This window comes from Myotis brandtii, unplaced genomic scaffold (genome assembly GCF_000412655.1).
Source record: "Myotis brandtii unplaced genomic scaffold, ASM41265v1 scaffold274, whole genome shotgun sequence".
In the NCBI taxonomy this organism is placed as follows: domain Eukaryota; kingdom Metazoa; phylum Chordata; class Mammalia; order Chiroptera; family Vespertilionidae; genus Myotis; species Myotis brandtii.
The window spans coordinates 2,145,879-2,146,502 of record NW_005360425.1 but is presented as its reverse complement, the minus strand read 5'-3'; the positions used below and the strand labels follow the sequence as shown (position 1 = coordinate 2,146,502).

General features: G+C 63.1%; 1 protein-coding gene across 2 annotated transcripts in view; it reads left to right on the top strand.

Moving 5' to 3' along the window:
- Window positions 1-300: 300 nt before the first annotated feature.
- CSF3R (colony stimulating factor 3 receptor (granulocyte)) overlaps window positions 301-624 on the top strand; it is a 13,413-nt gene continuing 13,089 nt past the window's right edge. For both annotated transcript variants that reach the window (XM_014541552.1, XM_005868609.2), the window contains exon 1: window positions 301-566. The gene's annotated coding sequence lies outside the window, so the exon portion shown is untranslated. The remainder of the gene's footprint in view (window positions 567-624) is intronic.

Sequence of the window (624 nt, the reverse complement as noted above, 5' to 3'; positions counted from 1 at the left end):
CAGAGCGGTGAGGAAGGTGCTGCATGACTAAATGCCTGTAACCTGGAGGCTGCCCCTGAGTATTGTGAGGATCAGGGCCCCAAGGCTGGTGCCAAAAAGAGGCTCAGAGCTGAGCGAACCTTCCAGCCAGGGTCTGTTCTGAGCGATGCTCCCCAAGGCAAGGGACAGGGGAATGGCACCCGGCTGGGTTGGAGCCTGGGCCTGGCCGGGCCTCAAAGCTTTGAGGTCAGGAAATCCGGAGACAGAGGAGGGGGACATCGTTGCCACATCCCCCAGCCCCTTTAAGACTCCCAGGGCAGGAAGGCTGCCCAGCCTCACCAGCTTCCCTTCCAGGTGCCTTCCTGGGAGGAAGGGGCTGCCTGCGCCGCAGCAACAGGGCAGGGGAGGGAAGGAGGCTGGGCAGGTGTTGCAATCCACAGCCCCTGGGTCTGTCAGAGGCCAGGAGCCACTAACGACAGGCTGGGGAGAGAAGTCAGACGCGCTGTTTTCAGGAACTTGCCTGCAGAAAAGAGCAGAGACCCGGAGGCCAGGCGGCGGCGGCTGGCTGCGGGGCTGCAGGCTCCAGGGTGAGTAGGGGAGCCTCAGGGAGAGCTGAGCCTTGGCTTTGATTGGGGCTTGGAGTGC